General features: G+C 46.4%; 1 long non-coding RNA gene across 1 annotated transcript in view; it reads right to left on the bottom strand.

Moving 5' to 3' along the window:
• LOC141373549 (uncharacterized) overlaps nt 1–23,741 on the bottom strand; it is a 41,911-nt gene extending 18,170 nt beyond the window's left edge. The window contains exons 1-2 of the long non-coding RNA XR_012379629.1: nt 23,353–23,741; nt 13,144–13,209 (exon numbers count right to left, since the gene is read on the bottom strand). This is a non-coding gene — a long non-coding RNA (uncharacterized lncRNA). The remainder of the gene's footprint in view (nt 1–13,143; nt 13,210–23,352) is intronic.
• Between the last annotated feature and the right edge of the window lie 2,216 nt (nt 23,742–25,957).

The raw sequence follows: 25,957 nt of genomic DNA, 5'->3' as shown, positions 1-25,957 counted from the left end.
TATTGTGAGTTCTATAAGAACTCACTTTCTATAAGTGAGTTCTGAATGAGTAAATATCCAGTCTCCATTCATTCATTCATTCATTCAACACATGTATTGTAAAAATCTGTGAGCTGGGTCCCCCACTCATCCAATTGCAAGGCGTATCTAAACAACCCAATATCTCTTTGAAACAATCCCACTACCCAGCGTTGCAAAAGGATGAGTCTTTGATGCTGAATGAGCATTAAGTCCCTTAGGCATCTTTCCGTGGCCCTTCCCGTGGCCCTTGTTTATCTTCCCAGCTACCTCTTGGGGCAACCAGCCACATTGTTGGCAACACATCTGTCGACATCTGCCTTATCTCCCTGGATTTACCCGGGGTCTCCCTGAGTCTGCTGCCCTCCAAAAGGAGGAGCTCTCTGGACTCGAAGACTCGCAGATGAATTCCTATCTAAGGTTTTATAAGTCACAAAGGGCAGGCTGGAGCTCGGTTCCCAAAGCAGCCCCCAGCCCCAGGCCCTCAGAACAGGAGCGGTTGCAGCCAGGACCCATTTGTCTGCTCAGCCTCCCTCAGACCCTCGGGCAGCTTGGACCCATCTGCTTCCCAGTTCTAGGTCAAATCAAGCTGAGAAAGGATCAGGCTTCATTTGACCCGAGATGGCTACGGCATCTGGCGGCTGCCTCCACCCCCTCCTCCCCATCCTGGCCAAATGAGCCTTAATCCCCCTCCCCCCTTGGTGGGCTTTCAGGGGCGCCATCTCCCCTGGATGATGCTTGCAGAGCTTCTGGGAAGACGGACACATCTTGTTTGAATCCCAGCTCAGCCACCTAGCTGGGAGATCAGGTAAGTTACCTAACCTCTCTTGTGCCGCCTCATTTAAACAGGGAAATTCTTAATGTCCACTTTGCAACATCATTATGAAGATGATAGGAAATTGACAAGGCATCCAGTTCCCGCGTCTAGCACACAGGAGATGCTTCAAAGGCTACTTCTCTCACCTTCAGCGCTGAGGGAAGAAACCACCATTTGGAGTGAATCCATTCAACACCTTGGGGCCAAGCCCATACTTTTGGGAATTTTACTCCACTGAGTAAAGAAGAGACAGGGTCACTGGGCCGGGGCACCACGTTCTGCCCCTTCTAAGGTGTCCTGTCCACATAGGAGGAGGGCCCAAGATGCAGAAGCTGCCCCCAACCGAGGTGGATAGGAGCTGTAACTTCAAATTGGAACATTCCAAAAACACCTTTGGTTAACGAAAGGCAAGACAAATAAATATCAACAGACAGATTTCTTTTTCATCCTCACCCTAAAAATTTACAATGGAGATGTTAAAATTTGCCAAAAATTAATTTTAAAGCATAGCATGTAGACAAACACGAGGCATCTTAATGCTGATGTTTGGAAGTCCGACTTCAAAGAAGCAATAGTCTAAAATTCCTCTCGTTCCCCATGGAAAATAATTATTTCCTTTCATCCAAACTCCCCGGCTCTCCAGAAGACAAAGGCGACGAGTCGTGTGCATGACCACCCACCTTTTAAAATGCATGTATTTAACCAACCTGCTCCGTTCACATTGTGCACACTGCCGTAACCTGACATTTCAGACATTCCCTATAGCTCACGTCTCAGTTTCTTCCCCTCCATATAATCTTAATGCCCCTATTTATTTCTGGCTTGTTTCCATGAACACTGTGACTTTTTATTAAATCAAAATTAATAGCTTTGCACCCTAAGAAATCAGGAATCAGCTACAAAACTATGATATTTTTGAAAGTCCTTCTAAGGTTTTGGTTTTTTGGTTTTGTTTCATTTTTTTCTCAGTGGTAGCCCTGGGTGAATTACTTGAGGGAAATCTTTGTTAGGACATCATAAGGCTGTCTGAGCCCACACATGTTTAAGAATGCATCGTGTGTATGAGTGCACACAGGCACAAGAAGGGTGAATATCAACAGTCAAGAATCGTGCTGTGGATGTAGCACAGGGGAACCCTACATCAACAGCAGGTGCCTTCTATCATAGTCTATGTTGTTGCAAGTCAGGCTGGAGAAAAACTGGAAATTAATTGGAATAGCCATAAAGACAATATCTGAAACATTATTGTACATGCTGCACTCATTTTCTCCCAGTTAGCCTTTTGCAATACTTGCTTTTGTTCCTCACTAATTTCTGGGTAATTGTCCACTTTGGAACTCTTACAAAGTGGGTAGGTATTTGAGAACCATGATGACCTATGACCTTTGACCCAAGGTGATCTTTACTGGGGGAGATCCATGAAAGATTGATTTGAGCAGAGCTGAGTTAGACAAACAAGCCATTCACATAACTTTAAATCCGGAGGCAAATCAGGTAAAAATGTTAGCAACCTTAGTGGCCTGGAATTTCCTGCCCCCATAGCCAGGAATTAGGACAGTATTTCTCCTAGCCTCTGCGAGTATTGATGAAGAAGTTTCTGGATCTTCCCCTTCAAATGGACCCCTAGAACCATCCAATGGAGCATACTAGGTCCCATCAACAGGTAAGCTGGCTTCTTGACAAATAGTTTAAAAAAGGAACTGAAAAGTGTGTCTTTTACATAATTTAGAGCAATAATTCTAAATATTTCAATCACAGACATATTGAATCACAAGGATATTCAATCATTCTTCCAAAGAGCCCACACTTTAGGAAGACTCCCTCTTAAACAAACTGCACTATTTTAATTAGCGTTCCCAGCCTTTAGTCATCAAAACACAGGAAACTGAATATCAGAGGTTCTGACAGGGCTGGGGTCCCAGGGGCTGCCACGCAGACAAGGCAGGATCACAACCTGAGAGAAACTGTCTGGGGCTGCGCTCTCAGCGAGGGGTCTTGCGTCAGGGTGGGATGGCGGCTACACTGGGGCAAGCTTTCAAGGCTGTACTAACTGCCACTCCAGAAACTTCAGTCCGTGTAGAATGGCCCAGCCTGGGAGCTACCAACCCTGATGCCTCATTCCCACCATCTCTGAGCCCACTGACCAAGCCAAGGGAGCAAAGTAAGTAGGGAGGGTTTAGGGAGCCACCCGTGGGCTTCATGTTCATTTTCCCTGAGGTGTATTTATCGTAAAATGTAGGGGGAAAACAACTTGATAACATTAACGAAAACTTTTTTAAAGATTTATTTATATATTTGAGAGAGAGAGCATGCGCACGAGCAAGAGGGACAGAGGGAGAGAGAACCTCAAGCAAACTCCACACTGAGCGAGGAGCCTTACATGGGGCTCAATCTCAGGAGCCCGAGATCATGACCTGAGCTGAAATCAAGAGTCGGACACTTAACCGACTGCACCACCCAGGTGCCCCAACATTAACGAGAATTTTAAAACAGAAAAGCATCGGTAGTAATCCTATGACCGCTGTGTTTATTTTCTTCTACATTATCTCCAGTCTTTATTCACAGGCACACACTCATTATTTGTGGATTCCTTATTGGCAAACTTGCTTACTCGCTAAAATGTATCTGTAACCCCAAAACCAGCACTCAAAGCACTTTCATGGTCATTCACAGACATGCACAAAGTGAAAAATTCTGGGAACTCCAGGTTCCCAGCCAAGGCAGAGCACAGAGATGCCTTCATGTTTCAGCTCCATACTATAAGCAAGTGTCCCCTTCCCAGTCCATTTAGCGCAATGTTTTCTGTATTTTTATGCTTTCTGTTGGTGATTTCACTGTTTAAAACAGCCACCCGCCATAGCGTTGTCAAGTGTCCCCAAGAGCAAGAAAGCTGTGATGTGCCTTATAGGAAAAGTACGTGTTAGAAAAGCTTCGTTTTTCTAACGACCCATAGCACTGTCAGGGGCCACGAGTTCCATGTTAATGAATCAACAATAGCTAACAAAACTCACATAAAATAAGATTAAGAATTGATCAGTTGACCAAGATGCTATAACCAGTGGCTCGCAGGAACCTAGCCATGTATTTCTCCTAGGAGCAATGGTTTGTGTTCACTCAGCCAGTGTTTGAGGTGACTTTGTAGATCATTACCATGAATACTGAGAATTCACTGTCCTTGAAATTCATTCCCTGCTTGCTTCAGTTACTATTATATAAATAATATTTGTCAATGTTATCATATAATAATGCTCCTTTGTGTGAGTAAAACATCTACTTAAGCATTCCCTTATTGCTAGGGCCTTTGTGTTGTTCCCAATATTTCAGCCTTATGGACAAAGCCTCAGAGAATGATATGGTATGTGCACCCCATAAAGGCAGACATCTTACCCTTGTCTGAATCCCCAGAACAAATCTCAGGGCTTGACATATGGTTTATCTCAGATAAATGTTTGTTGAGTGAATGAATAGCTTAAGGTTGGACCATAACGGGCAGGGACCATCAATTCAACGTGGAAGACTCTTAGTGGGTATTCCATATATGCCTGTTGTTTGACATATTAACACCTGCTGATCACCTTCTGTTTGTTACGTAGCTCACACCAGGCCTGGATTCTTACTTTCGTTATATTGTTTAATCCACAGTACCTTTGGAGGTTAAGTTTTAGCAGCCTCATTTTACTAGTAAGGAAACTGGGACTTAAAAAGATCATATGTTCAAAGTCACACAGTTAACCAGAGCCACCACCATGCTTCTAGCCCAGGTCTTGAGGACTCCCAATCCCTGCTCTTTCTGCTGCACCAGGCTGAAGCCCTCAGTGTGTGCTGAGCCAGGCGGGCCCAGCCCTAGAGCCACCAGATCAGGGTGAGCGGATCAGTCGGCCTCCTACAGAGCCCACGGGACACCCAATCCCTGGGGCTCTGCTTTCTCCCCGCTTCTCATAATCCTCCCACCTGAATTCCTCCTTTCTCCCATAATCACACAAGCCTGACATGGTGTCTGTCTCCATTCTTCACTCCCAGGCCCTGCCCTTAGAGCGGTAATTAGTGGGCACTCAGCCTTCAATACCTGGTCGCAGGTAAACTGAAACCCACACCTGGCTCGCCTGGGCTATGGGAATGGATGTGATGAGGCCAGCAAGGCAGAGGCTATTGGATTCCAGGAACTTTACAAAGTTGGGGTTTTGATCTCCTCTTTTGATTTGAATGGGTCAGAGTTGCTGGTGGGATGGGGGCACCTTGGGGTCCTTTTTTTGAAGTTTATAAAAGATGAGGTAGAGATGGAAATAAAGTTTGCTCCATTTGATCTGCATTTCAAAAACAGAGGGATCACCTTGACTGGTAACTCCTCAGCCAGGGAAGGATGACGGGTATTTGGCTTTAACCCTAAGGTTGGTATGGTTAATAGAATAGCCCAGATATGGTGATGACTCCCAAAGCAGGGGTCAGAGGCCTCCTGTAAATTCAGAGGCTTACCACTTGGTCTGTCAGTAAGCTTTCTTATTTGCTGTTTTACAAAACAGTTACACAGCCGTTATATTCTCTGTTTCATGAAGCCATCAGGAAGGAATAGAGTAGATGGTGCTCCCTCCTCTGAGAATGTCCTTTGCCTCTTAGTTGTCTGGGGCACTCCCACTCATGGGTCTTGCAAGACGCAGGGCAAATACTTTTCCTTCTCTGAAGACTTCTTTGGTAGAACTCCCCCAAAGTAGTCACAGCCTACCCCATGTCATATACGGCCCCATGTAGACTCATTGTACACGACACACTGTCTTGAAAACATGGGCTTATTATGTCTGTCTCTCCCGGGGATAGAGGCCATATCTCATCCATTGCCGGGTCCCCAGAGCCCATGCTGTGACTGCCACATGGAAGGTGTTCTGCACGCACTGATGAATGAGTGGGAGTAGGCAGAGATCAGCATCTTTTTAAGAAGTTGCAATATCTTTTTGCAAATTTATTTAAGTACCCTAAAAATTCACAGTATTTTCTGGAAGCATGGAGCCTTTGAAAGAGACACTAGCCCTGGTTTCTCTGACCATGGAGGAATGCTTTCAGTATCCCAGAAAAAAATCGTTGCTCCATATCTCCCCTGGACACCCCAAGTGATGATAAGCAGGGGGAATTGTTCATTAATCCTGTCTTTCTGCAGGCACGCTGCCTTCTTCATCACCAAGTGCCCTAAGATTCTGGAAGATGGAATAACAAACACAATTACAACAATCGTGGTTTGTCGACAGCAATGTTTGTCACAGCAGCTATAACATTCACTGAGTACTGATGCACCACATACTTACTGTTCCTGGTGCTCACTTCAGTTAACTTCATTCTATTCTCCATCAACCCTACGGGATAGTATGATTGTGTCCTTCACGTTATAGACAGGAAATCTGAGGCCCAGAGAGGTAAAAATAAAATTGCCCGAGGCCATACAGTAAATTAGGATCAGAACCCAGGCAACCTGGCTCTCGAACCGATACCCTATCTACCAAGCTCTGTGTAGAAACGAGTGCACTGGGTACTGGATGCTATGTTAGCCCTTTTCCATAAACTAGCTCACTCATCACTGGGGACAACCCTGTGACACAGACAAGCGAATGTCCCCACTTGACAGGTGAAGCGAGATGCCAGCCCCTCCATACCCTGTGTCACAGGTACCACAGGCTGGCTAGGACCACACCTCGTATACCTCAGAAAACACCTCTTCTTTGCTCCACAGAAATGCATTTTCTATAAATTCATTTTGGACCTCTCCATATATACCTACCATGTCCACTTCTGCTCTGGGCCTCAGCTTTCTCACCTATAAAATCTGGAGACTAGACAGAGCTCTAAGGCCTTGTCCTACCCTGGCATAGCATCCGGCCCCGCTAAGGTCTATGGGAGAAGAGAAAGGCAGAGGGCGGGGGAAGGAGGGGAACGTGGAGTTGGCAGTTATGGGAAGGTGATGTGGCATCAGAACCCCCACGTTTTAGAAATGGGCAGAGGAGAAGAACCTACAAAGAGCAGTAAAAGCAAAAAAAAACAGGAGAGGGCTCTCAGAATCTCCTGGTGATCCCCCCAAGATTCTGTTCTCTACCCCCATTCAATACAGAATACCCCCTTCCCAGACCTTCTAATAGAAGCTAGGCTAGCCCAATTTCCAGGCAGCTGGGGGAAGCTGGTGGCAGACAGACGTATGTTAACGCTCCACAAGTGAGCAATTCCAATACCGTCCTCCCAGCCTCCCCGCTACACCCCCCGCCCCACCGTCCTCCTTTGGCTAGCTGCGCTGGGAGGAGAGAAGTCCTCCAAGGAACACCGGTGGCGGAGTGGGCGTGCCCCTCTGACATACACCCTGAGGTTAGCTGAGGCTTGACACCCCACCTGGAGAGCAGGTGTTGCCCAGCTGCTGCCTGACAAACCGCCTCCCCCGCACGAGGGCCAGCACCCCAGTCTTCCGCAGCCCCAGACCACGCCGGGAACCCTGCTTTTTGCGTGTCGCTCATGGTCTGGGACTCCACAGTTCAATTCAGCCCAGCGGGTCATTGGAACCACACTGTCTGGGCACGCAAGGCGTGGTGGGCTTGTGGGGTGCTAGGACTGGGAGGCTTAGAGCCCCTATCCTGTGATCATTAGGGGTGCACTGTGCAGCCTCTCTGAAAAGAGAGGTTTCATGAAGAGATAGTGATCTGAATGACAAATCACCCAACCTGAAAGGAGAAGTTTCCAGGTCCAGCCCCATCACTTCACCTCTCAGGGCTTCCATCTGCTCATCTATAAAACAAGGGGAAGAAGAGCCTTTTCAATGAAATGACCACAAATCATAATGTGAAGAGCGTTTGCCACCATTGGAGGGAGTCTTCTCTGAGAGCTCATTTCCCTCCACGAGGACCCCTCGTGGCCCGGAAGTGTGTACCCTTGGCCTTCCCGCATCGAAGGACAGATGCCTTGCCTGACACACACGGAGTGCTTGTATATTTGTGAGAGGGTGGGGTAAGGGGACGACTTGGTCCCAGTTGGAAAACTAGTTGGTGTCGCTGTGGCCACACGGCTCTAACACCCACCCAGATACAGCTTGCCGAGAAGTCTTTAGGATTTCGCAGGGGCAAAGGGACAAGGGTTAATGTCCAATTAATGAGGCTGAGACCTGCATTTCCCATTTGTAAAAGCAGATGTTGAGCGCTCCAACTGAGAGAGAGGAGATGCCAACCAGAACTTTTTCAGTTAAAACAGCTCCCAGTGGGAACAGGCTGCTGGGGCTGGTGGAGGGTATTATCAGGGCCCAGGTGAGCTCACGTGGGTGATGCTGCTCAGCCAGGGCAGGAAGGGAAGGGGCCGGGGGCCGGGGCTGCTCTCAGAGTTCAATTGTCTGTCGCCCTGCTCCCTCACACATGTGGCAGGCAGAGATAAATCAACGGCAATCAACAGTAAGACTTCAACTTTCTAATGAACTTGGTGGAGTGCACCTTCTATTTTTAACTGGCCCAATTTCTCAGTCACATCACATGACTCCTATTGTCTTGGCTGAGAATTATGAGAAATGGGGTGCGGGGGGAGAGAAATTGGGCCATATTTTTTAGTTCAGCAAGGTGATAAACTCTCTAGTTGCATGGGTATTTTCTCTCTCATTTGCAATTTGTTAAGTGACTTTAGAGAAAAATAATGACTTCTTACTACTTCGGTACTCTATTTAAAGAAACTTACTACTTCAGTGCTCTATTTAAAGAAACTTAAAGAGCTATCAAATGACCTTATTGGGGTCATATATAAAGTTCTCAGCTAAACAGGAAGTTGCTTTAGAGACTATGCCAATGTTCTAGGTTCATTTAACTTCAGGGGTCTCAGAAACTATTTTGTTTTAGAGATGCGGTGGGCCTATCTTAAGTTTTTAAGATTCACGTAATATTTCACCTCGTATTGGGCAGCACTATAGGGTAGTGGAAAGAAGACTGCCTTAAGCTTGGAATGAAACTATACTCTGCCTTTCTTGAGCAGCATGGCCTGGCATGGGCAACACTCACCACATAGATGTGTCCCCCACATACTATGTCCTTCCCTCAGTCTCCATATATGACATTCTCCAGGGCAACTGTCAATGTCTTAAAGACAGTAGGTAACTCATAGCTCACCATCCCTGAGGATGGGGGGAAGAGATCCTTGTTTCTCATGTGTTACATATAAAAGAAAGCCAAAGTGGTTCCTTAATTCATCAGTTTCAACAAATCAGCTTAACTACACAGACTCCGAATTAGCCAAGTTCAGAGTATCCAAAAAATCTGAAATCCAAATGCCCTTGTTAGGAAGTTAAGAATCTGCACCTTTGGCATATGGCTTGGTGCCTGATTCTGAGTCTACTATGTTTAAGCCCATGATTCCCAGACCGTGTGTGGAGGTACCCTGAGGCTTACAGCCAACTCATGGAAGCACAGAAGAGAATTTTGTAGTTTGGAGCAATGCCTGACAACCGTTAAACATCGCGTAAACCACGAGCTCACAGTTGTTCCTTCATGCAGCATTAGATTGTGCTATATTCCTCTCCATGACATCATATCCTTCCTTGCAAAGCGGAGTTTGGGGGTTCAGCGACACCAAGCATATAAAGTATGAAAATCAGTGTGAAACAGGAAACGAGGGTGGTGGTGTCCAATCAGATGCCAGAGAAGCTGTGTAGCACCCAAGAGGCTCACAAGGCTCACCACATCCTGTTACTGTAGTTATTTAAGAATGAAATAGGGGAGCCTGGGTGGCTCAGTCGGTTAAGCATCTGACTTCGGCTCTGTCATGATCTCAGGGTCTTGGGATTGGGGCCCGCGTTGGGCTCCACATTCAGTGGGAAGTCTGCTTGAGGATTCTCTTCCTCTCCCTCTGCCCCTCCCCCTGTGCTCACTCACACGCTCTCTCTCAAATGAATAAATAAAATCTTTAGAAGAAAAAGAATGAAATAAAAATATTTCTTTTTCTTCCAATGTATGAGTATGATTTTGGCTACTATTCAATGGCTACTAATTTGTTAGGAGATAAATACGTATTACGTTATCGGATGTAACTACTTAATCAACAGAACGGTCAGGTATTTCTTTTGGCCTGGGGGCACCACGAGCCAACATAGTTTGGGAGACCTACAACATAGCCTGCAACCCTAGAGATGGCCTTTCCAGCTTCTTACTTATAAAACAATATTAACATACAATGGAAACAATTATAAATAGTGTGGCAGGTTGTCTTTTCCCCCAAAGAGCCCACAGCAATATTTCCAATCTTCTTCTGATTTTTGAGAACCTTGCCTCTCTTTTCATTAAAAGGTTGAGTTTAACTTCCCTTCGCTGCTGAACATGAGTCAGGTTTAACGACTTCCTTCTAACAAATGCTGCGGATACAATGTACAGAATCGATGCAGTGTGACTCTTAACGCCCGGTCAAAAAGGTGCTGTGGCTTCAGCCCACCTCTCTCCTCAGATGCTCACCCTGGGAACCCAACCACCATGCTGTGAGGGAGCCCAAGCAGCCCACGTGGCGAGTCCACATGAAGAAGCCCACGTGGAAACTGAGACCCCCATGGAACAGCAATCATCAACTGCCCCCCTACTTATTCAAGTCTTGATCAAATAAACCTTCAGATGATTCCAGCCCCAACCTTTGAGTCTGTCAGCTGAGGCCCCGGACATCATAGAGCAAATATAAGCCGTCCTTTCTGTGCCCTATTAGAATTCCTGACCCAGAGATCAGTGAGCATAAGGCATGGTTGTTTTCAGCCTCTGAAATTTGGGGTACTTTGTTTTGCAGCATGAGATAACCTAAGCAAGGATGACAGATACTTGTGAGATGCCTCTCCAGCCCAATAACACTGGCTTTCCCAGCTCTTCTCTAGAGCTCCCTCCACATGCATTCACCCCAGCCAGATAGCTGTAGGGAGGATGCCCCCACACCTCTGGCCCCAGAGGATTGGATGAGGAGTAACAACCTGACCAAACTGTGCCAATCCAAGTCCTGTCTCAGGAATGTGGGACTGAGAGGGAGATGAATGCCCCTGCCGTGACTGGGTCCCCTGACATGTAACTTCAGGAGCTTCGGGGCAGCCATCTTGCACGCCATATTGACTGGCAAACAGAGAAAAAGAAAGAGACACACAGGGAAAAGCAGAGGTGAAGGCAAGAGAGAGTATGCTGCCCAGGTCTTGGAAGGACTTGTCGTTCCAGACTCCAGTCCTTCCTGAGGCTCCAGGGAGCAACCTCCAAGGCATTTCTTTAAGATAAATTCCCCGTTTTGCTTACATTTGCTCAGATCAGTTTCTGCAGCCTCAGGGTATTTTTCACGTCTACCCAGCACTTTACAGCCCGCTGAGCCTCTTTATATGCATGATCTCATACAACCCTGCCCAGGACTCTGTAAGATGTATGTTATTACCCCATCATCAAGAAGAAGAAACAGAGGTCCAGAAAAAATGAAGCAAGCAAGGCTCACAGGCAGAAGCAGACGGTAAACCAGAACCAGAACCTGTCCTCTGCCTCCAAACGCCAAGCTCTGTTTGGGAGACATTTCTTCCTCCTGCTCTGTAGAGGTGGGGAGGTGACATCCGGTTTATCCTCAGTAACCAACCATATGTCCACAGCCCTTTCCTGTTGCTGCATAGGACTCGGAGATGTCCAGCATTCAGGCCAGTCCCTGGGAGACCAGACCCTCAGCCAAGGATACGGAGTGCCCAGTGCGCAGCACCCAGCAGGCTCAGTCTCCAGAAGAAGCTTGCCCAGTTGGCACTGTGGGCGCTCCAAACAAAGGGACTCCTCAGGCCTGAGGTGGCCAGAGAGGCTGCCCAAAAGAAATAGCATTGGAAGGTTGGGAGGACTTGGACAGGTAGGGGGGTAAGGGAAATCGTGCTCCAAAATTGCTCTTTTCTTCCAGCTGTCTACTCAGGTTCTTTTGGGAACAAGACATCTGAACTTTTCAATCCTCAAGGCCTACAGCTCTCCCGGAGAAAGTCAGCTGAAGAAGCACCTAGTCCAGCCTCCAAGCAATGCATGAGACCCCCTCTGCCAAAGCCCAGCAATGTTCTACTCTCCTGTTCTCCAGCAAGAAGTGGGGGACTGTGGATGTGGGCAGGGCGTGAGCGCAGAACAATCTGGGTTCAAGTCCTGATTCCGCCGCATATCCCCGCCGGTCCCTAAATAAGTCCTTAACATGTCTAAACCTCGGATTCTTCAACTCTCATCTTCAACTGAGATGGTGTTCAGCTCAGAGAAAAGGTAGGTGAAGTGCCCAACATCAGGCCCGAGTCACCGTAGATGCTTAACAAAGTCTAACATTTAAATGATCTCATCTGACAGCCCATCTGATCCTTGTTCCATTCTAATTGTTAGAAATGCTTTCTTTTATGTGGATGAGCGGAGTTCTGCCTGCCCAGAATGCCCACCATGGATCCTGCCTTTGCCTCCAGATCCCCGAGAAGGACAGCCCCTAGGCCCCCCAACATTCCTGCAGACACCACTGCTTCCTGCCTCCCCCCTCAGACTGCTCCCTTCCCTGCTCCCCACAGTCAGATTTTTGAAGTCTGCAGAGGGCTTGAGTGTTCCCGGAGAGACTGCACACATTCAAAGCCTTGTTTGCACGGAAACTCCTCTCTGCGCCGGTTCAGCGGCCTCCGTCAATTCAGCCCTCAGATAAGATGCTGTAACTCAGAAGGCTTGGCTCGAGAGAAATCGGCTACAACTGAATCATATGGCCTGGGCTAACATCCTCCAAAAGGCAATTTCAGATCTTTCCAACCTTCTACCCCCTTCTCTCCTGTGCCTGGCCTCAGCACTGCACAAACAGAAGCTAAAGGGAAAGGTCCAATTATTCCATGGAGATTTAGCTACTGTATTGACAAAACTCAGCCTTAATTCCCAGAAAGCATTCAAGCCCTGAGGTGGGGGCGGGGTGGGGGCAGGGAGAGCCTGCTGGATAACTGGGTGAGAGTCATAGCCGCTTTGCAGCCGAATCTGACCTAGTTTAATGAAATCAGGTCATCTGTGAGCTCTTCATTACCCTCAGACTAAACAGGACCCAACAGAGCAGTCAATGTCCCTGGCCTTTCTGAATTCCGCTCGTTCGCATTATGACATTTTGATGTTGGGTCTTAATGCATGTTGACTTAGTGGCTGGGCCCCTGCAAAGGTAGTAAACAGCCTGGGTGAAGGCAGGAAAGTAAACAAGAGAGCTGCTGTTAAAAGCACACACACACAAAGGCAGTGTAAATACCCCAGGTCCCCAGCCTGCATCCTCAGGGAAGCCAGCAGACAAAAGGCGTCATGAGTGTCTGTGACTATTATCGCTGATGGACGGATGGGACTCACCCATTATCCTGCCGCCTCGTCAGATGGAACTCGCAGTTTCAGCAGATCTTCGGGGCAGGAGGTGGGCTGGGAGGGAAATGAAATTGTCAGGTTCGGGATGGGATATTGGCTTCAAGGGCAAATTGCTCCCCGGCAACAACTGTGGTGGACTGGGACTGTCACTGCTCTTGAGACTGTCCTGTGGGCTGGTGATGGCTTTATTTCATCTGCTGTCCTGATCTGCATTTTCCGGAAACCGAAGCCTGTGGTCTGGGAGTCTGCAAATGAACCCTCTCCGCTGGCTGGATGCTCATTAATGGCATGACTATTTACGGAAGTAAATGATATGTGTGAGTTTCCCTGTCCCTATCAGGATCGTCACAGACTGTCAACCTCAGAAAGGGCAGGATGCTCCATCCGTAACACACACAACAGAGGCTTCTGTACAGAGGTGGCCCAAGGACTGAGGGTTTAGGGTGGGGTCACATTTTTAACTGAAGAGAAACTTAACAGGCACAGACTGGTGTGGGCTGACAGCCAAGGGGGGCAGGAGGGAATTCCTGCACACACTGGGTAGTCTCCAAAGTCCCTAGTGCTGGGTGGGGTGGAGAGGCTCACGTTGTGATGAACTGGGTCTGGGTTTGGCTACTGGGCACTGCCTTCTGCCTGCTGAGCAATGAATGGCTCGTGGTGGGAAACACCATCCCCTCACCCTCGCTCCTGAAGGCTACCCCTCAAGGAAGCACTCCTGGCCAGTTACCTCATTTACGCTCCCAGTGCCTGTTGGGAGAAGCTTGAGGTCCCACCATGTAGACTGGAAGAAGCAAAATACTGCGACCTAGGGGTGACCCTGGGCAAGGGGTATCACTTCTCTGGGCTTTATTTTGTCCATGTATTCAGTGAAGAGGCTCCGTCGTTTGACTTCTAAGGGCTTTCTATGAATTTCTTTCTGATTTTAAAGCCAATCCCTGCCTCAGTCCCCAGGTCACCGTACTCTTCCTCAGAGCAGGTGTGCCCCGGAGAAGGCATCTGTGTGGTCCTCTGGGACCCACCACTGACCTTGACTTCCTTAATCTCAGCCTCAGACGTGAACCTGCTCCCTCCCAGCCCTGCCATTTGATAGTAGTGCTTGGCCTGGATCTGTGGTGTCCTTTAATGATTAGTCGACTTGGAACAGAGCCGAAAACCAGTTTGTTTCCCAAAGGCAAAGGACTGCAAGCTGGTCTATTCCGTGAGTCTCCAGAGCCAAGGGGAGGAAAGGTGTTGAATATGTCTCTGTGCTTGGCCCGACGACCAGAGTTTGACTGCAGAGAGAAGCCAGATCCCACCAGCAGAATGACCGCTGAGATTCTGGCTTTAACCCATCTGTACTATCTAATCGGGAAAATGGCAAGATCGGGTTTCCTGTTTTATTGGCATTTGATAATATATATTGAGTGACCATGTCTGCAGTGAGGCAATTGGTTTAAAAGGGGGTTATAAGGATTGACTTGTGTTTAAGTGCTTAGAACTCCAGAATGGTAATTATCTCGATGTGCATCCTAATTTATAGGAACTCCAAAGAGCTCAACAGCATATAAATTTGAGCCTGTCTAAATGAGTCTCTGAAAAAAACATCTACAATCAGAGAGGCAAAAAACACATTGCCAGAAGAAAGGCTAGAGAACTTTAGGCCAGTGGTTCTCAAACATTTAACCTACAGAATCTTGTTTTTGAGATAAAATCTTACATGAAAACTGAATACATAAAACAGACCCAAGGGGAACAGCTCAGGAAGAAGCAGAGGAAGGGCCCAGAGCCCTGCCTCTTGTTCACTGTTTTAGCCCCCTCTCTAAGCCACCGCGGCTCAGGGCACCCATGGAAATTCTGGGGCTCTGAGGAATGTGTTTTGAAAAGCCATGACCTACTCCAAGCTCCTCCGTTTGTAGATAAGGGCCCCAAGGTCCAGAAAGATGAAACGAATTGTTAAAATCAGAGCGCAAGTCAGAGACAGAAGAGGAAGTAGATTTCCGGGTCTCTGAGTGACGCTTGCTCACCATTACATGAAGTGCCTACTTTTTAGTGCCGCCCCAACCAATCTCCATTATCTTCTCCCATTCAGAAGTTAACTCTAAAAGTGCCCCTTCCAGAGTTGAAACAAAGTTTTAGCCATGATAAGACGAAAAGGCATAATGTTGTGGTGGAAGTAGGAAGGCATGGTACATTGCCTTAGATAAGTCATTTTCTTTCTGGAACCTATCATCTTCATCTGGGAGACGCTAAACTCAGTGGCTTCTAGGTTCATACAGATTTTAAGGCTAAGTATCGGAGATTTAGATCCCCAAGGTCACCTCTTCTGTATTCTCCTGTAAATGATTCTTTTGACTTAAACAACATAGTGAAACTAGAAAATTCAATAGAAAGATCAGAAAATAAAGTTATGGAAACTTTTAATGTGTTCTATATACATATATATAAAACAAAGAATTGGAAAATAGGACAGAAAAGATGAAATGTTGGGATCGATCCAGAATAGTCAACATCTGACTAATGTTATTTACAAAAAGAACAAACAGGGGAGAAAATTATTACAGACATAATTACTTTAAAAAAAACTTCCTAGAAGGGAAGATCACGAGCCCCAGGATTGAAAGTGTAACAACAACGACAAAAAAAAAAAGGACAAAAGACCCACAGTAAGTTACCTCAGTGTAAAGCTTCGAAATACCGGGATAAAGAGAGATCTTAAAACCTCCATTAACTAAAGAGGGGAAAAAAGCTTCCAGGGAAGAATATTTAAATTCTATCCAAGGTTTGGGGATCAGAATGGTATCAAATTTCTTAATAGCAACATAGAATATTAAAATACAAAGAATGCTTTCATTTTTCTGAAAGAAAGCGATTTTTAACATAGATCTCTATACCCAGCCAAACTAGCTAAATAATACAAAAATAGAATAGAGAAATTTTTTGTTTTTCAAGAACTCAAAACTTTTACAGCCCATACACTATTTCTTAGGGAGCTGGCATGGGTTATGCTACACCAAAACAAGGGGTTAAACAACAGAAGAGATCAGTAGATAGCTGATGAGAGAGAGAGAGAGAGGTGATAGATCAGTTTAACAAACGAACAGGAGCAGAAGAGGCAACAGGAAAAGGCAGCGATGATAAGTCACATGTCCCAGACAAAATAGGCTATGGTATGCCGGGACTTAAAGCTACAGAGCTTTATTTCTTGCTACATGTCCACTGTGGGTTGGCTTTGGCTTTGCTCCGTGTCATCTTTGCTCCAGAACTGACTTGACAGAGCATCCTCTATCTGCAATGTTGACAGCCATCATGGCAGAGGAAAACAGAGACCACGGCAAACAATACTCTGGCTCTAAGATTTCCTCTCAGAAATGATACACACACATACCACTTTTACTCACATTTCATTGGCCAATGGACTAAACCTCATATCAATGAGACTCAGAGATATCCTCTCCAGGAAGGGACTGTGAGTATGTTTTAAGATGCAGTCTACCACACCCCAGGATGACAGCTGACTATCAGGCTTAAAAAGCAGTCCAAAGTGGAGCACAAGACAACGAGCAATGAGAGAATGTTCTAGAGGTGGGAAAATGCAACTGATAGATGGTCTGCTTTATATAAGCATTTGCAAAACACTGTCAGTAAACCTTAATGATTAAAATTGAAAATATGGGGTTCCTGGGTGGCTCAGTTGTTAAGTGTCTGCCTTCGGCTCAAGTCATGATCCCAGGTCCTGGGATAAAGCCCCGCATCGGGCTCCCTGCTTGGCAGGGAGCCTCCTTCTCCCTCTCCCATGCCTCCTGCTTGTGTTCCCTCTCTCGCTATGTCTCTATTTGTCAAATAAATAAATAAAATCTTTTTTTAAAAAATTAAAAATATGGACATAGTCTTAAGCAAGGAATTATTAACTCCAGAAGAAACCAAAAAAATTATATTGAAAAAGGAGAGCATTCATAATACATACTAATTGGCTCTTTAGTGAGCAACATTTTCATAGTAAAAATGTAAATACTGACTATTGATCTAACTGCAGATTACTGAGTAATTATATTGGGAGAATAGAAAGAGAGGAAGTAAAGGGCATGGTTTAAGAGATTTAAATCCTCAACTCTACTAAAGTAACCTGAAGGTTAAATATATTCTTCCTGGATTCTGATTCTGTAATATCTCACTCTGGATGTGCTCCATCAAGAATCAGTAACGCATAGTAATCAACCAGAGGTGTGCTGGCAGTCAATATGGATAATGCCTAGCATTAATAAATTTAAAAATAGCAATATAAGCACATAGAAAATGGAAATAAATCATGTAAAAACCAACGTAGTGTTGAAACTGGGTCGCTTTAAAGGAGCAAAATCAGGAGATGAAGAGCGGAGCAAGGGATTTTTGTTGTTGTTAAAACAATGCACAATTTACTTTAGCAAAAAAATACAAATAAAATACAAAACTAAAATATGGCACACTACCTCTGATTCATTTTTGAAGTCAGCAAGGTATAGATCATAAATAAATAATAAAATACTTAAACTTCAATGATTAATTTTCAAGGCATCCAGAGATAATAAATTGAACCTGACATTATAACCATCTGGGCAGTAATGCAATCTTTCTTTGATGATTCAGGAGGCATTTTAAGGACCTGGCAATGACCTGAGGTCATTTCTCTGAGCATCCTTCCTCATTCTTTCCTAATTTGTTAGTCTTGTAAGAATTGATTTCATGTTGGCCGTTCTAAAATTCCAAAGACTCTTTCTCTCTAGCAAATGCAAAACCCCATCAGAGGCTCTACTAACAGTGCTGGAAATGTCCAAGGCTTTCCTTTTGCTCCTGGGCTGACTGGGGAAAAGCCGAGGGCTTCTGGCCCAGTCACAGAGGGCCAAGCTAGGCAAGCTAAGATGTGGGAATCAGGCTGAGAGGAGACACCCTGGCTTTAGGGGCAGAAGGTACTGAGATAACCAAAGTCACTCAGGAATTTGGAAACCAGGGGCCCATAGTACCCAAATATCATCATGTGGGAAGTATAGTCAAGCTCTTCAAGCTAGAAAATTGGGGGTAGGTGGGGTTGTTTTGCCTGCCCTCAAAAAGCTGGGCTGATGTGTATCGTGCATAGTTTTAAGCAGATTTCACCTGGAAAAAAAAAAATACAGCCAATCTTCAGATAAGTTCACTACATGATATATCATATGATAGCATCTTCTGTAAGTATTAAAAATCACATTTACAAAAAAATTCCTAACATCATGGTAAAATATTTATGAGGTGTTAAGTTAAAAAAGCAGAAATGAATTGATATATAATATAAAGGGCTAATATCCAAAATATATAAAGAACCCCTACAACTCAGTGGCAAAAAAAAAAAAACTAAATAACCCAATTTAAAAATGGGCATAAGATCCAAGTAGACATTTTCCCAAAGAAGACATACAGATGGACCGTTAACAGGTACATGAAAGGATGCTCAGCGTCATTAATCATGAGGAAAATACAAGTCAAAACTACCACGAGATATCACCTTACACCAATTAGAATGGCCATCATAAAAAAGACAAGAAATGACGAGTGTTGGTGAGGATGCGGAGAAAAGGGAACCCTCTGGAACTGTTGGTGGGAAGGCATACTGGTGTGGCCACTCTGGAAAACAGTATGGAGCTTCCTCAGAAAATTAAAAGTACAACTACCCTATGATCCAGCACTTCTACTTCTGGGTACTTACCCAAAGAAAACAAAACAAAACAAAAAACTAATTTGAAAAGATAAATGCACCCCCGTGTTCATTGCAGCATTCTTTACAATAGCCAAGAGATGGGAACAATCTCAAAGTCCTTTGATGGATGAATGGATAGAGAAGATGTGGTGTATATATACAATGGAATATTATTCAGATGTAAAAGAAAATGAAAACTTGTCATTTGCAACAGCAGGGATGGACCTCGAGGGCATTATGCTAAGTGAAATAAGTCAGACAGAGAAAGTCAAATGCCGTATCATGTCTCTTATATGTGGAGTAAAAACAAAACAAAAACAAACAAACAAACAAAAACAAGCCCATAGATACAAAGAACAGATGGGTGATTGCCAGAGTCAGAGGGTAGGGGGTGGAAGATACGGGTGAAGGGGGTCAAAAGGAAAAAAATAAGAAAAAAAAATTTTACATGTACAGAATCTATAAATTGTATAGGTTTGTGTATGCATATGTGCATTTTTTAAATGTTTTGAAGATTTTTATTTATTTATTGGAGAGAGAAGGAGAGAGCACAGTGGGAGGAGGGGCAGAAGGAGAGGGAGAAGCAGACTGCCCCCCTGAGCAGGGATCCCCATGTGGCGCTCGATCCCAGGAACTGGAGATCATGACCTGAGCCGAAGGCAGATGCTTAACCGACTGAACCACCCAGGCGCCCCTGTATATGTGCATTTTGAATGCTAACAGTACCTATCTCTGGCTGGTGAAATTGACCAATTTTTAGTGAATTTTATTTATGAAAATCAAATGCCACTTAAATTAAAAAGAATCCTGAAATCACTGTAGACAGAAAAGCAGGTGGAAGGTATAGAACTTAGTCCTGATTTACCAACCAATCAACTGGATTCACTTCTTTGGCCTCAGTCTCCCCATATGTGACATGACGCTGCTGAATGAGAAAAGTGACTTGCACTCTTCCCGGGAGCCCGACACCAGTACCTGGGAGATGTGAAGCACGTGGGGTTCTGCATCCTCCATACCAACTTTATTCCAAACAGTTACCCTTTCATCCACAAATACAATTACATAATCTCTAAAGTCACTACTGATCATATTTTAATGAGAATTTCATGTGGACAATTACGTAGTCCAGCCTGTTTTCCTTCTTGACTCGGGATCAAGGAGCTTGAAGCCAAAGGTAGTGTTCACCTGAAATAGCATGTCGTCTCAATGACCTGTCATGTTTTTTCCCCCCATATAAGAGATTCACATCTTTCTTTTGCTCTTTCATTCATTAATGGCTTTGTTTCATGGACACCAATACTGAAAGCTCTCCCTTATCCCTTTTCAGAAGAGGCAGAGTTTTAATGACAAGGTTTCAGTACCATTTGGGCCCAGATCAGTACTGGGTCTCCAACCACCCCACTGTGGAAACTCAAAGGAAAATATTAAATCTGGAAAAAAATCTGTGCAAAAAAAAAAAAATAATAATCCGAGCAAAAACCTGGAAATAATCCGTGGAAAACGTGCATCTTTTTTTATTTACCTGGCATCTAATGTCTTATTAAGTAAACAAGCGGAAATCCTGATAAAGTGGCCACACCCCTCTGCCCACACTTCTGTCTATTTGGGGTCTATGTCATTTATTTTTCTCATCCAAAGAATGAATGCAAGTTCCTCACCCAAGCCAAGGTTTAGAGACCACACATACAAGAAGATTTGCTAATTGATTTACTAAAGAATAGACATCCCACTGCTTAGCTCAGTCTCCACATCAGAAAGAAGGACGCCTCCTTAATGAATTAAAAGAAACTCGGCTGTACTTAATCCTTGGGTTCTGGCTCTGCAATATCTTACTCTGGGTGAACTCCAACCACCCGGAAGCAGCAGCAAATATCAGGCACCAGGTGCTCCTAAACCTACACACCACTCAGAGTAGAAGAAAACACACTGACCAGGACATATGGTCACCAGAAGGCAGAAATGGGCCTCATTCCCTCACCAGTCCAAATGGCCTGGCCTCAGCCTGGGCTGGAATCCCATTTACAGTCCTTTGTCTTCTAGGGCAGCTCTTCAGTCGGTCCCAAGGAGCTTGGCTTGCAGAGTGGTGCCTTCCAGGCACACTGATCTTGTTCATCCTGAGGCCAGCCAGGGATCCTATAAGGCATGGAAGTTGGCTGCCCCAGGGCTCCCCGCCCTACTGAATTCTGGCTTCCTCCATCCACCATTCCATCAACACTGCCCTCACCAACATTGCCTACCACCACATTGCCGAACTCAGTGGGCTTTGTCAGTCTTTTCCTTTCTAGACTTTCCTGCTGCATTAGACATGTTGACCATCATCTCCTTCCTGTAATCTCTTTTCTCTCATTGAGAGGAACTCCTCCTTTATCTCTGAATTCTCCTTTGCAGATACCCTCATGCAGTCTCTCTCTCACCATCCCTGACATTGGGATACTCCTCAGGGCTCTGTCCTCAACCTCTCCTTCTCTTACTGCACAGGCTCCTGGTTGATGTTCCTTTCTATGGCTTCGATGGCCAGCCTCGGCCTCGGACACCCCGCCCACCTCCAGCCCTCTCTTCTGTGTCTGTGGTCCTTGCAAACCCAAGTGCCCACTGAACATTTCCTCTTCGATTTCTGCAAGTTCAAACCTGAATTCACCCTCTTCCTCCTCAAAAAAAACCTCTCTCATCTCTTATGTTCTCCTTTCTTGTGAATGACCTCACCGTCCAGGCCCCTAACTGAATCAGGAATCTGGAAATCAGTCTCGAGCCTCCCTCTCTCACCCCCTCCCTCCAGCCAACTACCAGGCTCTGTCAGTCCTCATACCAAAGTATTTCTCCCATCTGCCCCCTCAGTTTCCCTGGCTACTGTCCTGCTAGTTCAAACCTATGTCCCCTCTCACCTGAAGAAGTCTCCTCCCTGACCTCCTGCCTCCAGGCTCTTCCCTGCCCACTGTCAAGTGATCACAGAATGAAAGGCTGACTATTCTTAGCTGACATTTACTCTTCCTTCATGATCAAGCTCAATTATCACTTTCTCTGGGAAGACTTCCTTGAATGCTGATCAGTTAGTTACCTGTCCCTTCTCTGTCTTCCTCAAGTACCTTCCTCAAGTACTTTGCCTCTATCATCCCCCATACTCCTCTGCATTGTTTGTTTACTTGTCTCTCAATAGGACTCTTAGCTCCTCTGGCTCAGGACCAGGTCTTCTGTCTTTTTAATCCGTAGCGTCTTTAACAATACCTGGCCTGAGTAGTCCTCAACACACGAATACAGGGAGGGAGGGAGGGATAAAGGAATGGAGGGAGGGAGGGTCCCGGGTCCCTCTACCAGCTCTGCCATCAATCTTCTGTATGACCTTAAATCTTGGATTCTCGGTGTACCCATCTGCAAAACGAGCTGCTTCGTTTATTAAAGACAACTATGTTTTGAGCACCTTTTATGCTGGGCACAATGCTCCCTGCCCTGCCGGTCATAAATGTAAACGGATTCTTCCCTTTCCTAGGACCTTGTGATCAGAATCATATTTTCTTGGATCCGTTCTGCCGTGGGGACAGATGGCTCACTTCTAATGCGTTTGCCATAGCTCTTTCGTTATTTGCCTGCCCCCTGCATGCCTCTCCTGGGTCTCCCGCACTCTGAGGAAGATGTGTTTCTAACCCAACTAGGTCCCCTTCCACAAAGTATTACAAGGGATAGAAAGGTAGGGAATGACACATTCCACCAACACGCAACTTTTCTAAAAATCCCCTGCCTTGTGGAATATACCACATGGCTTTGGGATCTGCATGTACCAAGCATCCTTCACCTGGGTAATTTTAGCCCCAAACTCCCCATTTGCCACAATTCCCTGGGAAACAGTTTTATGTTGGCCTGGCTTGGGGAGTCTGAGCTCCATGTTCTGTTTCTTGCACCCCCTTCCTGGCCCCTTTCCAAAGTTGTGATGTACGGGAGGAATGCAATGTTTCCGTCAACAGATGTTGACAAGAGGGACAGTCGCCAAAAAAGCTAAATCGTCATCTTCCATAGTGGGAAGCCAACAGAGTGTTTTTCACACTATCACATCCAGAAGCAATATTTTACTGACAGAGGTGGAGGAACACGACAAGAGTCTTAAGAGTTAAAACTTGTCGCCTCTGGGGAAAAGCAAATAGGGAGGAAGCTGGGGGGCAAACTTGCTTTTCTTAAGAAGCCTTGCAGAACTGTTGAAACAATACGCATACGTAACTTTGATTTAAAAAAAATTAAAAACCACATTAAAGAAAAAGTAAATCCTCCCTGAACTTCAGTCCTAGCCCTCGTCGTGATGCCAGTACCCTGAGCCACTGGCCACTGTGGTCTCTGCTGGTGAAACAGCAGTTCTGAAAATCCCTTCCAGTCCCACCCCTCTGCCACCCTGATCCAGTGAGCCCTCCCCCTTCCCCCTGCTCCTGTGCCCCTCAAGATGCTGCAGCACCAGCAGAGCCCGGTGACTTGCAGCTTCAGCAACATTGCAGCCTGCAGGTGGGACCTGGGGCAGCCCGGTTCACACCCACCTCGAATCCCGAGCGTGCCAACCATCACCGCATTCCTCGCAGGACTCCTGGCCAACTTTTTCCTTGGGTCAGCCCCGCCTCCTCATCAGCTTCTAGGAATCGAAACCAAATAAATGCCTCCTGTGTGAGAAGCAGCAAAGCTTCATTTACGGGTGAACTCCGCCAGACCCGGTGGCAGAGAACAATTTCTCTCATTACACCAGCTCCTCCCGCTCTGGCCGCGCCGGCAGCGGCTGCCCCATTAGGAATGCATTTGCCACGGTGTAAACCACCCTGCCACCCACTGGGCTATGGCCAGTTTCGGAGCTGCTGCCGGAGACAGCTGCAACGGGTCACTCCGATCCGCGCACTGCGACGCCCAGAGAAACATTAGTCCCCCAGATAGACTGTCTCCTTCCCATGAGAGCGGTGGAGAGAGAAAGGCGCCCGGGGAGGGCGGTGCGTGTGTTGCAGTGACTGGAATCACACGGAAGAACAGGCTCTCACACACACTCAAACGCTCCTGCACGCCCACACACACACACACACACACACACACACACACACACACCCTGCATCCCTGAAGACGAGCTAGAGCTCTCAATGGACACCGGGCAGAGCCCAAGCTCTGGTCCTGACACGTTTAAGGAAAGGCATGCAGTCAGCAACCATGTCCGCGGACCCCAGGGAAAACATACACTGATGAGCATGCCTTGGGTTCACACTTCACTTTTACTCACAAATGGGACAGACATTTTTTTTTTTTTTAAATCTCATTTCTACGGCAAGGATGGAAGCGTGCTTTTTCAGTGTTCATGGAGAGATTTGGAGGGCACAATAGTCTTATTTGACAAACGCTCACCATCTCCCCCGCCCCCCCCCCGGGCCCCCGCCTCCACTCCTGCCGGAATCAATAATATCACTTGATTTTTTGGGTCAAAGATAATAAATATTCGATTTGAACATCCCAGTCCTAAACGGACAGCTTGTGCTGGTCCCAGCAGACTGCCCACCAGACTCAGAGTGCTCAGCTGCATTTTTAAAATCCCCCGGACAGCTCCAGGCATTGTAAGCAGGTCCTGCTGACCAGGCTGAGGTTTTTTTACAGCCCGGCTCCCCAACAATGCCAGTTACCGCACACGAAAGACCATGGCCAGCAGATGTGGGCGGCCTCAGGCTGGCCTCTTGAAATTGCATCTGTTTTGAAATGTGACTCGACTTCAATCCGAAGCTGACCATAACATCCATGGCAGGGACAGGAGGTGTTTACTAGATAAGCTTTTGATATTTGATGTTTGCTAATCATATTAAAGGCTTGAAACAAAATCCCAGCCACAATAAATCCCCACAATTACACACATGAGGCAGGAAACGCTGAGAAGCTCTCTGCCTAGGGGTGTGGTCTGACGCTGGGTGGCATGGAGAGGAGAATGGGGGTCCTGGAGGTCAAGGAAACAAGGGGGTAGCGACTCATTCTAATTCTTTCTGGGAGTAGCCGTGGGTAAGTCACTGCCTCCGCTGGCCCTCAGTTTCCCCATCTTTGGATTGTGGCTCAAAGGTGTTAGAGTCCTTTTTGCAGTCAGTGCCTGGGTGGGACCAGGAGAAAAGGAACCTTCCCTTCATAACATTACATGTGAAGTGTGAACATGCCCGTGGTCATGACTTTACAGTAGTCCCCTTTCGATTCCCAGGGGATCCTGACTCCTTGACGACCCGATGCATCAGTGCATCAGAAGTAGCCTGTCCATCCCAGTGGGCGAAGCCTGCTTTCGCTGCCCAGGCAGGATAGAAGGCTTAGGGCCTGGACCACAACTGTAACTCTCATAAAGGGGTCAGCACCCATTCCTTCCCAGGAGTTGGGCTGTGAAGGTCATCTAAACCCACATACTCCCAATCCCGAGACGAACAGCCGGGTTCCCTCCTGTGCATCATGCCTTCATGCCCCACTGTCTCGGTGACCCCTCCCGCCCTTGAGATGTCCTCCTAGATTCTCTCCCACCTTACTCATAATCTTGCTTTAGGTTGAACTTACACTAAATTTAAAAGTGGATGAAATCTCAACCCCAGGGGATTGGAGAGGACTGGTCTACAGTGTCTCCACTGCTAGTCTCCTGTCTGATTTCACTCTTGCTGTCCCAACTTCTCAAAACACGCCCAGCACCCTCTCCTTATTTGTCTCTATTAACCCGACTTAATAACAGTGACTTCTAACGGCATAGGATGTGACCTTCCCAAGACCATCGAACTTTTAAAGGGAGGCCCTGAAGCCAAAGCACCTTCAAGGCTCTGGGTCATGGGAGCTATCTTGGTAGAATGGCAGGCATCAGGTAAGTGGCTTTTTCTAGACCCGGCAATCTCCCTGGGAACCCCACAAACCCCAGCTGCCTCAGCTCCTATCTTATTGGGTCATCTTGGGGCTCCCAGGGCTTCCCAGAACCATCTGGCCAGAAAATCCGTATCAGCATGTGTGAAATCCCCCTTGGGCAACAATGGGGAGATTTGCCTCTATCCATGGAATCTAAAACTCTTCTCTGTCCCAGTGCCAGGCAAGTAGAGGACAGCAGCAGAAGGAGAAAAACCTTGCTTTGCCAGGAGTCGTGCCCAGAACCCTGCCGGCCACCGTACG

The sequence above is a fragment of the Callorhinus ursinus genome, unplaced genomic scaffold (genome assembly GCF_003265705.2).
Source record: "Callorhinus ursinus isolate GAN/ISIS: 27379988/994484 unplaced genomic scaffold, GSC_fseal_2.0 scaffold10, whole genome shotgun sequence".
NCBI lineage: Eukaryota > Metazoa > Chordata > Mammalia > Carnivora > Otariidae > Callorhinus > Callorhinus ursinus.
The sequence above is the reverse complement of the archived record's forward strand: the minus strand, read 5'-3'. Positions and strand labels throughout refer to the sequence as shown.